Source organism: Diabrotica undecimpunctata, chromosome 5 (assembly GCF_040954645.1).
Source record: "Diabrotica undecimpunctata isolate CICGRU chromosome 5, icDiaUnde3, whole genome shotgun sequence".
Taxonomy (NCBI): domain Eukaryota; kingdom Metazoa; phylum Arthropoda; class Insecta; order Coleoptera; family Chrysomelidae; genus Diabrotica; species Diabrotica undecimpunctata.
The window spans coordinates 8,037,010-8,052,658 of NC_092807.1; the positions used below are offsets into that span (position 1 = coordinate 8,037,010).

Sequence of the window (15,649 nt, forward strand, 5' to 3'; positions counted from 1 at the left end):
CCAATTTAGAAATTTTCAAAGTTGTAGCTCGTTGGCCTGAAAGAGAACATGATTCGATGATCTTCAATAATGGTTCAGTGAAACACCGTTTCGAGAATGGCAGTTTAACAGGATTTCTTCTTGGAGATAGTGGCTATGCTTGTTTACCGTATTTAATGACGCCTCTTTTAAATCCTGGAATTGAATAAGAAGTAAGGTATAACAGATCTCATATTAGAACGAGAAATACCGTTGAGAGATTGTTTGGATTGTGGAAAAAAAAGATTTTGTTGTTTGAGTCGGGGTTTAAATAATAAATTGGAAAGAGTTCCAGAAATAATTGTGGCATGTGCAGTTCTTCACAATATTGGGATCAAAGTGAATGATGTAAATGATGAACAAGATAATGTGGAAGAAGAACTAGATGATAATGAACCTCACATACCGAATCAAGCTCAAAATATTGGACAGATTGTACGAAGAAGACTTATTGAACAACATTTTAATTGATTTCAATTTTATGTTACACCGTTTGGCGCTCTTTCACTTAGCTGTGTTGAAGTAATTAATAAATAAATACAATTCTTCCTTTCTAAAATTCCAAATTTTCCTGCTCAATACCACTCAAAATTCCATAAAAACCTATAACTTTTTTCAATGTAATATCAATAAATAAAAAACAACTCAAGAAAAACAAATGTATGTACGAGTAATTATAACATATCAATGTGTATAAAATAGAAAATCAAATTAGAAATTGTTAGTGGGACATCAGCTAACAATTAAAAGGTCTTTAGAAAATAAAATTTTTATTTAAACTAATATACTGAATGCAATCTATCTGTTGGTTGAATGGTATTTGCGAAATCAATATCCTATGCATTGTCCAGGTTTTTTTTTGTCACAATCAGCACACTCGTAAATTGTGTTTTTTCAAATTTTATCCATACAACATATTCTACATCGTTTTTTGTCACGTACTGGTTATATTTCAATATTGATAATGGTCTGACAACATTCCATCCTCTCTTGGTTGTGTGTTCAGTCAAAGTATTGGCAAATTCAGAAGATCCTTTTTCCCTCCTCGTAGATTCGCCACTGACTACCCAACGCTTAGCTACTCTTCATACAATTTGTTTTATCTTGTAAAAAAAACCAAGCATTTGCAAGAAAATTGCACTTTCATATAAAAAAACGAGTTATTTATGTCGTACTTTTTTTATGCAAGGCGCAATATTTAATTACTTAATATTATTAGTAATATTAAAAAACAATATTAAAAGCTTTAATACTATTACCAATATTAAAAACTTTAATATATTATACATTATAATATTAATATGAATGAGTAGAAACGATTACATTTAAATTTGGCAAATTGTAACTCCAGTCGACTAGTTCACAAGTACGATTGCTGTAGATCCTTGTCATCAAATACGTCTATGTTTTCATATCGAGTAGTAAGTAACCGATCGCCCACTAGCGGTTCTCCGAAGATTGACTATGAAACAGAAGATGAAATCTCGATGGAGTGTTCGCTAACTGAAGATCCGCCGGCGACTCTTCCTGGCGACGCACTATGAATACCAGTGTTACAATTTTGCCACAGACTGAACAGTAGATTTTTCCCATATCCATAGACAGCTCTTTATAAGGTTTAATCCAAGTTGAAGCACTGGTTGTTTTAGGCATTATAAAATCACAATCTTCCTTTTTGTTACGCACAACGAGTGTTTACGCTTTGAATATCAAAACAAAAATGATTTACAAATCTGAGCATCAAATTAGAAATGTTTAGGTACCTAATTCAATAAACTGGGAGATTTTGGAAAATCCCTAAATTAGGAACAAAACTATTAGCCTCAGTGACCGAGACTTTCTAAGAATGTTGAGGGCTACTTAAATTGATCTTCTTTGAAATTGTAAATGTTTTGTACCTGTAGAGATTACGTACTTAGATCATTTCTTGATTAAAATGACTACAAAATTTTATACAAGAATTGAAATAAATTGGTATGTTTAAAAATTTTTAAATACAGTATAAAAATCTGAACTTTTATGCACTTTATGCAAACTTTTATACAAATATGCCAAAATATGAAATATTTGCATAAAATATGCACAATATGCAAAATATGCAATATGCATATTTGCCGAAGTCTAGTCATGACTTACAACAATATGGTACAATGTACATGTATGTATATGTAACAAAAATTAAATCAAAATTTATTATAGAGTATACAGTAATTTAAAAAAGACAGAACTTCATTGAATTTTGTAACCAGTGCTTCTTTCAGGCTGTTAGGTATCTTGAATATCGCCTTGGCTGAGGTATACTGTGGACATTCTATTATTATACGGTTGACTGTGAAAGGTGTTTGGCATCTTTGGCACGTTGGTAGTGGTTCTTTGGAGATTATCTAGCCGTGCGTAAGTCGTTTATGCCCAAGCCGGAGTCTGCTGATAATTACCTGGTCTTTTCGTTTTGGTGGTGTAGGAAGATTTTTTAAAGATACGTCTGGTTTGATGCTTTCAAGATTTGTGTTTGTTTGATCCCATATTTCTTGCCAGATTTTATTTATATGAGTATTGAATAAAGTTTTAGTATCTGATATTGGTATACCTGTTGTAGTCGGAATGTTCACATTGTTTATTGCTTCAAACGCTGTTTTGTCTGCTAACTCATTCCAGTTATTCCGACATGGGATGGGACCCACATAAATGACATGGTTAATGTGAATTTTGTGTTTAAATTGTTTCAATTTTAATTGCATTAATAAATTACTGTGTATGTGATAGACAATTTTCAAACATATAAAAGATGTCCTATAGTTGTTTTATATAAAAAAACGAGCAAATAGACATGCTGTTAAACTTTAGGTATATAAAAACACCAAGAGTATTTGCTACAACATCTAAAAGGATTGTTTATAAGCAAATTGTAGAAAAAAATATTAGAGCTAAGTATACAAAACTTTATTATTAACAAACAAGATGGTTTTTTGTGTGCGTACAAAATATTTTTTAAGGACTTTTGTCTTTATGTTCAGTCTCTGTGAAATAATAAACACATTTTTTTATTTTCGCAAACATTAGACTGTTCTAAACAAAAACCTGTTCGCAAAAACTTAGGAGGTTATAATCATATGTTTATATAAACCACCAAGGTATCATATAAAAGGAGAACTGACTTTCTGTTTAGACAGCGATATAAAAGCATAATTGGAGAAAACTATAATGGGAAACGCCCATTATGTATCTACAGCGAGAATGGCTAAAGGCAAGAAAATACTAACAGCACGCAATAATCTCAATCAATGTTTTTTGAGGGAATAAGAATTGGTGGAGAAATCATAAACACGATGAGATTTGCAGATGACACGGTAATTATGGCTGAGAGTATAGAAGAACTACAAACTTTACTAGATGCAATAAATAGTGAATGCATTCAAATGGGACTTGACATCAACACAGATAAGACCAAATTTATGATAGTATCAAGGAGTCCAATAAATAATGAACAACTAACTCTTGATGGATGGCAAATACAGAGAGTGACAAAATATAAATATCTGAGAGCTTACATCAACACAGAATTAGATCCAGACCAAGAGAATAGGGTACGAATAGAAATGGCAAGGGCAGCGTTCTTAAAATTCAAGCAATTGTTCTGTGACAAAAATCTGAATACTGCGCTGAGACTGAGGTTTGTTGAGTATTACGTCTGGTCGCAACTATTGTACGGGGTAGAAACATGGACATTAAAAGCGCAAATAGTTAAGAAGCTTGAAGCCTTTGAACTTTGGATATACCGGAGAATGTTGAGAATTCCATGGACTGCCAGTCTTCTGCAGGTCATCATGCAGGGTAGAGTCGATGGCAAAAAGGGAATAGGTAGAAAGAGGAAGTCATGGCTGCGAAATATTCGAGACTGGACTAACATGACTGTAGACGAATTATTCCATGTTGCAAGGGACAGAGAAACTTTTAGAAATGTGGTCGCAAACCTCCTTTAATGGGGACGGCATAGGAAGAAGAAGAGTGTTTTTTCATTCTTTCCAATCAGAATTTATTGTATATTTTATAAGCATTGAACTGTACCAATCGATACATGATCCTTCTAAAAATAATCTTAATCTCTCAAATGTTTCCAGCCATTGAAAAACGTTCACATTTTTACCTGTGAATTTTTCTATTACGAATTTTTCTAATATTTGTTTTTTACTACAGATTTCAGATTTTTGTTTCTCATTTGATGTAGTTATCTTGTCTAAGATTTGTTCCAAAACGGACAGTTAAGATTCTTCAGTGTGAACACTTTGTTGTTCCAATAAACAAATCTTGAAGTGTATATTTCCATCTTCATCCATATAAACTATTAAAGTATCTTCATCTAAAGTGATCCACACTTTTCTTGTAGAAACCGTAGTTACAATAATTGAGAACATCAAAATTTCCTTCAAGTCACACAACACTTTAGGTTCCTTTTTAATCAACACCAAAGATAGGATGATCACACTTGACAAAAGTGGTATCTATAAATTAAAATGTGATGATTGTGATGCCTCTTATGTAGCTAGAACCATTCGAAAGTTATCTACTAGAATTTCAGAACATTTGAAAAGACTAACCTCTTCAAAAGTAAGTAAAAGAAATCTGTGTGAGAAATTTACAAGGCAGGTCAAAGCTAAAAAATCAGGCTTGGATGACAGATGACACATTGGATTTGATGGAACAACGGCGACTAGCGAAAAACAACGAAACACTTTATAACAGCATACAAAAAGAAATTCGACGTAAAATACGAGAAGCAAAGAGTCAACATCTAGCCAAACAGTGTCATGACATTGAAGAACTTGAAAACAGATACGACACGTTTAACATGTATAAAAAAGTGAAAGAAGCGGCTGGTATCTTTAATAAGAAACAAACTGCATTGCTACAGGATGAACATGGTAAAGTAATATTTGAATTAGAGGACAAACTTAAAGAACGGAAAAATTACGTCACGAACCTATTCGAAGATGATAGGAGTAGTTCACCTCCCGATATTACTAACTGCGACGGACCTCTAATAACACGCTCTGAGGTTATAAAAGCCATACAATCATCAAAAGATGGCAGAGCGACTGGTACTAATGAAATTCCAACTAAAATATACAAGCTTATAACTGATAGCAATGTTTTAGAGGCTATAACTTCGTTTTTCAATACCATTTATACCAGCGGACAACTACCTAATGGTTGGTATAATTCACTGTTTATAGCTCTACCTAAGAAGACAACAGCAAAAATCTATGCTGATTATTGAACCATCAGTTTGTTAAACCACTTATTAAAAATTTTTCTGAAGATAATTACATGGTCGTATCTACAATAAATGCGAGGAATACCTGGATGACACACAGTTTGGTTTCCGTAACGGGTTTGGAACGAGAGAGGCACTGTTTGGAATGAACATACTTGCTCAAAGATGTCGAGATATATCTGTAGACATATACTGTTGTTTTATTGACTTCCAAAAGGCATTTGATCGTGTTAAGCACTCTATATTGATCGAAGCTCTAAAAGACATTGGCTTGGACGGCAGAGATGTTCGAATAATTGCAAATTTATATTGAAATCAAACAATATCAGTTTTAGTAGATGGTGTGGAATCACAGGCTCTTAATATTAAAAGAGGAGTACGGCAGGGATGCCTCTTGTCACCCCTGCTTTTCAACGGTTACTCCGAAAGAATTTTCAGACAAGGACTTTCTGAAAAACAAGAAGGAATACTTGTGAACGGTGAAGTCATCAATAGTTTGCGATATGCGGACGATACAGTACTCCTAGCTTCTAGTGAAGATCTGCAAACACTACTTGATAGTGTCGTTGAGAGTTGTAGGGAGGCAGGTCTGGATCTGAGCATACGGAAAACCAAAACAGCATATAAAACCGTCTATATAGGTAAATAATACCAAACTTGAGCAAGTTGATAAAATCGTTTACCTTGGACAGCAATTAAATTTTAATGCTGAAAGTCACGGCGAAATTAGATCTAGGATAGAGCAGGCTAGAGCGGCTTTTAGAAGGATGTCCAAGGTGTTATGTAACAGAGACCTAAAATTGGCATTGAGGATCCGCCTACTTCGCTGCTACGTGTTCTCGGTCTTACTTTATGGTGTCAAGTCCTGGACTGTGAATAAAATCGATCTAAATCGTTTTCGAAATGTGGTGCTATAGAAGAATTTTAAAAGTTTCCTGGGTGGAGAAGATTCAAAACTCCACAATACTAGAACGGGTCAGCAATACTACTGAGATCATAAAAAGCATCAAGCAGAGAAAGCTGGAGTATTTCGGACATGTAATGAGAGGTCCCAAATATAGGTTGCTACAAAATATCATGCAAGGAAAAATAGCAGGCAAACGCAGTACAGGACGAAGAAGAACCTCATGGTTGAAGAACTTGCGAGATTGGTATGGTGTTAATACAAGAATGCTATTTAGGGTAGCAGTGAATAAAATTAAGATAGCCATGATGGTAGCCAACGTTCTGAAAAGACATGGTACATAAAGAAGAAGAAACTCTTCAAGTTTTGGTCAACACGTATTATCCAGTAATCACAATTTTAATATCAATACTGGTTCATTTATTTTACATGACATTAGTAGAAAGAAAAATTACTTGGAGTTGGATTTATTGGAAGATTTGGAAATTACAAGGGAAACAAATGAAATTTCTCATTGTCTTAATACTCAAATAATTGTCTAAATACTTTTATTTAACAGATTTATGCAAAAACTAATTATAAAAAATAAAATAAATGTCACATAACATTTCAAAACGTCAAAAAAACTCAATAGTATTTTCAAGAATAACAGGTGAGATCAGTCGTTAACTACATGTTATATTTCAGGAATTATAACTAAAAATTAACAACTAATAGTAGAAGCATTAGAAATAAAAAGTTGTGGCCTGACTATTCACTTTATCACTCACTGTAATTAAACTGTTACAAAAAGTAGAAATATTCAGGCCAAACCTTCCAAAACGCCTATACCCAATAAATTCTTGGTGAATCATGAAGTTGGGCATTTCTTATACTTTGTGACAAATCGTAAAATAAAAAGGAGGTTCTTAAACGTCAATAATTAGTAGATAAAAAGTTGTAGCTTGTTTACACTAACGAATTAAAATACTAGCACTGCTAGAATAAAGCCGGCGTTAGTACCGCCCCAGAATCGATGTATTTTATTAATACCAACTTAGTAGAACTAAAATGATTTTAAAAAACTTGTAATTTTTATATAAATTAACAATTTACCTGGCTGTTAAATATGTTGCTTATATATTATATACAACATACCTAACTATTAATGTTCATATTCATAATAATTGCACAGTTAGTGTTTTTTGTTTGTTAAGTTAGTTTCAAATGTTAAATAAATTTTACAGTACATACAACATCTATAATAAACTATATATTAAGTTAGAACTGATGAAGCCTTAGAAATATAAAGTGAAACGTCTTCTATTAAACCAATGAAGTAGCCGACTTCTTTTTTTTTATTTGCCAACCTAAATGACCGATTAAACCTCTGCATTCACTAGTTGAATACTTTTGAAATATAAATTGACGGTCGCACTCTTTATTATATACAGGATGGTCCTTAAGTAATTGTACAAAAAGAAACAGTAGATTCTACACTTTAAAATATTACGATTTAAGCCGAATTGCTTTAATAAAATGTTAATATTAAGAAAGATACAGAGTGTTAAAGTGAAAATTTAAAATTTTAATTTTCGCTATAACTTTCTACTACGCTATAACTTTCAACTACATAATTCAGATTTAACGCGATTACTCCAAGCAACGAAAGAAAATTAGACAAAAACATCAATACTTCTGAATTTTGGTATAAAATGCCTTTAATAAGGATTTGACAAAATAACAGAATAATTGGATTTTACATCAAACATTTTACGTTTTGTATTAAATTAAAGTCATAATCAAAATATTTTATTTACAAACCAAATTAAGACATAGTTAAAGTAAAAAACATTAAACTTTTTGTCAAAGTAAGTTATTTAATTCATTTGTCAAAACATTCCATAAAAGAACGTCTCATATTAAATAGCATCATTGGTTCTAAAGAAACTATTTCAGTATTTATTATAAGTATTATAAGTATAATAATAAGTATTCTTTTGGGATTTTTATGCATTAAGTAATTATATTAATATCTCACCACATGATCAAGGAATATTATTACCATGAACAATCCAACGTTCAGGAAAGTTGTATTTAAGTATGTTCTCACTGCCCTCTCTCAATAATGTGGTGGTGTACCATCTTGCATAAACCACATATTTCGCCTTAAGTTTCATGACAATTCTTCTAATAAATCAATAAAATCATTTTATAAAAAATGTAAATAATTCTCACCATTCAAATTACAAGGTAATTCCTTGTCCGTAAAAAATAATTACCTTTGGTTCCAAACCATACGTTTATTTAAAATTCATGTTTAAAATGCATATCGTATGGTTTGGTACCATTTGTAATTATTTTTTACGGACATGCGAATTACCTTATAATGTGAATGGTTAGATTTATTTATATTTTTTATAAAATGATTTTATTGATTTATTGGAAGAATTGTTATCAAACTTAAGACAAATATGTCGTTTATGCAAGATGGTATCATTATCATCATCTTCACTGGCTCGACAACCCTTTTTGGGTCTTGGCCTGTTCCAGGATTCTTCTCTATTCTGATCTGTTTCGTGCTTTTTTTCTCCAGTTTTGTATTTTTAAGGTTGTTATATCATTTTCTATTTGTTCTAAGTATCTCAGCTTCGGTCTTCCTCTTGTTCTTTTTCCTACTGGCATCTATTTGAATATTTTGTTTGGTATTTCGCCTTCTTCCATTCTTTCTACATGTCCTATCCAACGCAGCCGTCCTATTTTAATGAATGTTATAATATCCTGATCCTGGAATATTTTGTATAGTTCAGAGTTGTATCTTCTTCGCCATATTCTGTTTTCTTGTGTGCCCTTATATATGTGTCGCAAGATTTTTCTTTCTAAGGTGGCTAACAACGTTTCGTCTCTTTTAGTGAGTGTCCAGGTTTCTGAGCCGTATGTGAGTACCGGTCTTATTAGGGTTTTATATATTTGGCATTTTGTTTTTCTTGCGACGTTATCTGATCTTAGTTGCCTAATTAAGCCATGGTAACATTTATTTGCAATAAATATTCGCCTCTTCACTTCCTCCGTAACGTTATTATCAGACGTGACTAGGGATCCCAAGTATATAAAGTTTTTTACCCCGTCTATGTTCTATTCTCCTATTGTTATATTTTGTGGCTGCCTTATTTCTGCGTTTTTACTTACCTGCATATATTTTGTTTTGGTCTGATTGATTTTAAGGCCACTATTTTGTGCAGCTCGTTCTATTTGGTTGAATGCCTCTATCATTTCTCTTCTTGATCTTGCGATTATGTCAACACCATCTGCAAATGCTAGTATTTGCACGCTTTTATTAATGATTGTTCTTCGTGTATTGACTGTTGTGTCCCTCAGTATTTTCTCGAGTACGATGTTGAAAATGATGCATGATAGAGCGTCTCTCTGGCGTAGTCCCTTTTTCGCATCTATTGTTTCCATTAATTCATTTTGTATCCGGATTCTACTTTCTAGTTTTAGAGATTCTTTTATCAGTTCTATTAGTTGTGTTGGTATGCAAGGTGGTATACCACCACATTATAGAGAGAGGGCGGTGAGAACATAATTAAATTCAACTTTCCTGAACGTTGGATTGTTCGTTTTGGTCATATTCCTTGGTCATGTGGGGAGATGTTAATATAATTATTTAATTTATAAAAATCTCACACGAATACTTTATTATTATATTATATATTATACTTATAATACTTATTATAAATACTGCAGCAGTTTCTTTAGAACCAATGATGCTATTTAATATGAGACGATCTTTTATGGAATGTATTGACAAATGAATTAAAGAAAATGGTGAACATATCGAACCTTACTTTGACAAAAAGTTTAATGTTATTTAGTTTAACTATTTCTTAATTTGGTTTATAAATAAAATATTTTAATAATGACTTTAATTTAATACAAAACGTAAAATGTTTGATGTAAAATCCAATTATTCTGTTTTTTTGCCAAATCCTACTATTAACTATTCTGCTGATATATTTATTTTATTTAATATTTCATTAACCATTAACTTTATTAAAGGCATTTTCTACCAAAATTCAGGAGTATTGATGTTTTTGTTTAATTTTCTTTTGTTGCCTGGAGTAATTACCTTAAATCAGAATTATGTAGTTGATTTGTAAAATGCGATTATCTCGAAAATTGTTGAGTTTTGAAGTTATTAAAGTATACCTTTTTTTTATTAAAATAATTTATCTTTAATATTTTTTATCACAAACACCGGTAACTTAAACGGCAAAAAAGTTAAGTGCAAATGTATGCCACATATGTGGCGCCCTCTATCAGCTACATTAAAGTATGCATTAAATTATAATTCCTAATGTTTAATAATAATAATAAAAGTTTAATAATACAGGGACCACCCTGTATATCAAGGAAGCTGTTGGCTTTTGTTGAAAACACCAAGACCTCTTGGTATAAAGTTTAATAGAAGAATGGAGTTTGGTACAACGGCCTTATTTTTCTTGCTTATTTATTATTTTTGTTCTTATCTAAACCCTTCAACGCACCGGCACTGCTAAATCCTCCGGTGCAGGCCATCGCAGGAGAGAAGAACGCCGAGCACCTCGGAGTCACTAGCATAAACATAATGATTAACTGGTTGTCAAACTAAAGAAATAAACGTAATTTATTGGGACGGGAAAAAACTTCACAAACTTATCAATATCGCGGCGTTAATAACGGCCCCGTAATGACGCGAATGTATATATGTCTTGCGAATTACACTGAGGTACTCACGCGAAGAGTACTGAGAAGGTTCAAGTGTATGTCATTATTCGTAGTTAGATTAGTAAAATTATTTTCTAGCTTATGTGCGATTGAGAAATTTTTATACATACATGGGCAGAATTTTGGAATATAATTAGTTTATTCCTGAACAAATCAGCAACGAAACTGAGAAAGTTTTTGTACTTTTAATGTACAAAACTCTGCAAATGTCCCATTAGCCAAGAAATGAAAAATTTGATTTGGAATTTCTGATAGTTTCCAGGGAAGAGCCTGGTTGACATGTACCTCATTCAAAGAGCTTAGAAGAATATACAGTGTGGATATTAAGTCTTACCCCCCCTAGTGAACTCCGTTATTTAAGACAAAGATAAAAAACGCTCGGACCCGTCAATTTTTATTTTAATAGAGGTATTTTATAACATAAAAAAAATTGTCACCCCTTTCATCCCCTTCACTTGACAGCTACCCCCTCAGATTTTTTAAATGGCAATGGGGGTCGTGCGATAGTTCATTGGAAAGGTTTTGAAAAGAAGAATTCTAAAATCTATCACACTTTACTTTAAATTTAAGGATCTGTTTGTTAATAACGATTTATTGTTTGGAGATACACTTTGCGATACAACAATACAAAAGTAGGTACAGTGGTTTTGCTTTAATATGGGACATTCGGTATAACAAAATTTATTGAATTTTTATTCTTGAACGTTTATACCGAATTATTTTTTTGCAGAACAAATACTTTTGTGTCGTTAAAATATATCATGGTTAGAACAATTTTTTAAATAATCTAGTTGGCGTGTATAGTTTTTAACAACTGTCACAAAAACCAAGCAATTTGCACTGTTGATTGTAAAGAATATTGACAAGAACTTGAGATTTGGTGAGCTTTAGTGGTAAACTGTAAATTTTTAGTATTAAAAATTCAAAACAATCAAAATGGCACCACCTCGTAAATTAGTAGACAAATGTGAAGCAATTTTAATATTTAGCGAAGCAGGCCGTAACTACCATGAAGCTGTGAGAATATTTAATGAACGTTTTCCGAATCGTTCAATTGATCGACACTTGTCACCAAATTTTGTGAAACTGGTTCTGTCGAAAACAAAAAACGGGATGGTAAAAAAAAGACTTCTAAGGAAAAGCAAGTAGATATTTTGTCTCAATTTGTAGTAAATCCATCCAGTTCAACTAGAAATGTTGCTCGCGAATGCGAAGTAAGTCACAGGACTGTCTTAAACATTTTAAAAAAGCAAAAATTTCATCCCTATAAGATGTAAATGGTGCACGAATTGACAGGATTGACTACGGAATTGACTACGGATAATAATATTTCACAAGATCCAAGTTATTTAAGACATATTTGTTTTTCCGATGAAGCTACATTCTATTTAAATGGTCATGTACATCGACAAAATGTAAGATATTGGTCTGACGAAAACCCTCGATTGTTTCGAGAGTGTCATACTCAATTTCCCACTAAATTAAATGTTTGGGCAGGTATACTAGGGGATCACATTATGGGCCCTTTTTTTATCGAAGGCAATTTAACGGGGGAAGTTATCTTAATCTATTGGAAACACAAATAATTCCTGCAATTCATGATGTGCTTAGAAACAATCCAGGCGAATTCACCCAAGATATTATTTTCCAGCAAGATGGAGCTCCGCCTCATTACGATGCTGGCGTTCGAAATTTTTTAAATAATTGGTATCCGAGAAGATGGATTGGAGGTCGTGGATTCATTGAATGGCCACCAAGATCACCAGATCTTACTCCTCTAGATTTTTACCTATGGGGTTACCTTAAATCCAGACTGTATGGGAGCCAGTTGACGACAGTTGATGAACTCCGACAAAGAATAATCGAAGAATGTGATAGGATTTATATGCAGACCCTACAAAGGGTTAGGGAGGCAACGAAATAAAGAATCTACTTCTGCCAGGAAGTAAATGGAGAACATTTCGAGCATCTCCTGCAGTAATTTAAGTTTTCTTTAGGGTAATTTGCCAGTTCCTTTAATTTTAAAGATATAATTTAATACATTATTTTTTGTATATTTTATTTTAAATAAAACCATTATGTCATACAAAATTTAAAACTTATACATTTTTTAATTCTTCTTTTCAAACCCTTCCCAACAAACTATCGCACGACCCCCATTGCTATTTAAAAAATCTGAGGGGGTAGCTATCAAGTGAAGGGGATGAAAGGGGTAACAATTTGTTATAAAATATCTCTATTAAAATAAAAATTGACGGGTCCGAGCGTTTTTCATCTTTGTCTTAAATAACGGAGTTCACTAGGGGGGTTAATATCCACACTGTATACAGCACCTACTATGGTTGCTATATCTTCAAAGTCAATTTGAACAAATAAGTGTCACACTGTCACAATATGTCTATTGATTATCTTTAAATGTATCTTTAATTAGAATAACAATTAAATCTCCTCGAAATTTGGTATTATTCTTAATATTACGATTTAGTCTAAATATGCTTTATTCTTTCGGAGCTCATTCTCACAGTTATTCTCATTAAGCCATATTGAAGTGTGTTCACTCTTTATTTCATTATTGAGGGTGTAGTTGAGTCCCAAAAGCAACAAAAATTGCCAAACTTAAATGAAGCTTCGTGGGCCACACTGCTAGACAAAAAGACCAACGTTGGAATACTACAATACAACATTGGCGACCTTACGAAAGTAAACGACCAAGAGGAAGACCACAGATGAGATGAGTTGATGATATTAAAAGAATAGCCGGAACAAATTGGAAATATGTTGCTCAGGATAGAGATCGATGAAAGGAGTTGGGAGAGGCCTATGTCCAAACATGGACGACAGAAGGCTAAGAAGAAGAAGAGTTGAGTCCCTACGGAGCTTATTGTATGATTGAGTTAAAGTGCTCTACAGCTTGTTGTATCTCTTCGTTGGTCTTTAGGGGAATGTTTGGTTGGAGAGTTCCACATTGTTTTTTGTGATGTAATACACATGGTTTTTCCCTGTGAGGGATTTTTTATTTAGTGTTAGAATAACTGATGAATGATCGGAAGATAGTTCATAACATGTCTCAACATGCGTATAGTTCTTGTTAATTAGTTCAGTTATGCCCAAGTCCAGAAGATCGAGCGTTTTATTCAAGTCAGTTGTTCAGTACGTTGGTTTTTGTGTTGTCACTACTTCTAGATTATTGTTGTTTATTGTTCTGTAGTTTATTCTCTTTGAGATGTAAGTTTTTCTAAGGATGCTGAAGATCTCTTGGACAGAGCACGTGACCAACAACGAGGTGCTAAGAAGAATGGTTACTGAGAGAGAACTCCTAAATATTGTAAAAAAACAGAAAAACGAGTTATCTAGGACATATTTACAGAGCAGAAAAATACAATTTCCTACGACTTATAATGGAAGGGAAAGTGGAAGGAAGAAGAGGTCCAGGAAGAAGAAAATACTCCTAGTTGAAGAATGTAAGGGACTGGACAGGCATGAACACATATTCGATACTAAGAACAGCTCAAGATAGAGAGCAATTTGCTGTAGCTATAACCAACCTTCAGTAATGGAGAAGGCACCTTAAGAAGAAGAAGATTGTTCTGTATAGCTCTCTTCCTCGGATCGTATCTAGTCCAGAACCTTAACTCTAATGCTTGGCCACAAATGAATCGGTTGACTATTTAGCCGAAGAAGTTTTTTTTGTTATTTTATGCTTTGGGTGGGGGGCAATATACCGCAGAGAAAGTAATGGAGCCTGTCCAGTCTTTTACAACTATATGTGTGGCTTGTATGTATTATTTTGTAAGACAAGTTGCGAGATGATGTTTGATTGTGTTTTTAATAATGACTGCAGTGCCATCGTGGGCGGTTCTTCGCTATCATCAATGTTTTATTAGATTGTACTTGGTTTTTGTTTAGCTTATTTTAAGCTCTCTTTTTTGTGCCTCAGAATCAATTTCCTTAAACACTTCCATTAGTCGTTGCTTGCTGCTACTAATGATAGCTACATAATTTGCATATGCATTAATTTGTACTGAGTTGGGGTTAGGTTAAACAGCATGGTTGATAGTGCATCCCCCTGTCTGACTCCCAATACGGCTTTTATACCCTGCAACTTCATTTTTATGAAGATGATATATTTGTTAAGTATTGATAGATTGCGAATATCTTACAGCATTTGTTTTTTTTTAACTATCAGAAACTTGTTTATCTTTCTTTATCTATCTTACCTATCTTTATTGTTAAACAAATATGTCTGTTTTTTATCCACGTAGTCATCCCGATTAGACATGAATTTTATTTCATTAGATTTTTTCAACGAAACTGTTGGCTCCTGTATACAGGAAAAAGTCTTAAAACTTGACATCAATTAAAAAGAGCGATTACGCACTTTCCCTTCTTGTTTTTTCAAATCGAACGCTGCCAATCTTTGCGGCATCGCTTCCATCCGCCGATATAGCCGAAGAGACGGACACATTCGAAAGAAAGAGCTGGATAGAAACGGGGACAGAGAAGGCGGATTTTTAAGCTGCCGGTCCGGGATTTATTGCATACTTTTAAGCCTCAGGCGGCCGTAAATTTGAAGTCTCTTTTTACGTTCCCGTCACCCCTTGGTGATGCATGGATGGGCGAACGCTAATGGCAGAACACCCCCTTCCTGTCCCCCCACGAAACCCTTCTTTCCCGCCCGACACCCACACCTTAGTGCTGTTTAGATAGAC

The 15,649-nt window shown here is 33.3% G+C and overlaps 1 protein-coding gene across 1 annotated transcript in view; it reads left to right on the plus strand.

The window, feature by feature from the left end:
• LOC140441022 (uncharacterized) overlaps positions 1-15,649 on the plus strand; it is a 205,850-nt gene that overhangs the window by 162,604 nt on the left and 27,597 nt on the right. The gene's annotated exons all lie outside the window — the stretch shown is intronic.